This window comes from Octopus bimaculoides, chromosome 10 (assembly GCF_001194135.2).
Source record: "Octopus bimaculoides isolate UCB-OBI-ISO-001 chromosome 10, ASM119413v2, whole genome shotgun sequence".
Taxonomy (NCBI): domain Eukaryota; kingdom Metazoa; phylum Mollusca; class Cephalopoda; order Octopoda; family Octopodidae; genus Octopus; species Octopus bimaculoides.
The window spans coordinates 74,974,251-74,974,782 of NC_068990.1; positions in this window are offsets into that span (position 1 = coordinate 74,974,251).

Here is a 532-nt window from a genome sequence, read left to right on the forward strand (position 1 = left end):
ATATATGCTTTTATTTCTTTGTGTCTATTTTTGTCCAGCCCACCATTGCTTGACAACTGGTAATAGTGTGTTTACATCTCTGTAATTTAGCAGTTTGGCAAAAGAAACCAATAGATAAGTACCAAGTTTTAAAAAAAAAATAAGTATTGGTGTCAATTCATTCAAATGAAAATTCTCCATGACAGAGCCCCAGCATGGCCACAGTGAAATGACAGAAATATGTGAAAGATAGAAGATAAAAGACAGGCAGATGGCTTCATGGTTAGGGTATTCAGCACATGATCATAAGGTCATGGGTTCAATTCTTGGCAGTGTGTTGTATCCTTAAGCAAGATACTCTATTTTACATACCTGAAATTCAAAGAAGCAGCCTTGTCAAATTTTGTGTCACGCTGAGTGTCCCTGGGATCTACGTTAAGGGTGTGTGTGTTTGTGGAGTGCTTAGCTACTTGCTTGCTAATTTCATGAGCAAGCCATTCCGTTGAGAGAATCAACTAGAACCCACATCATTGTCATGACTAACAAAATGCCA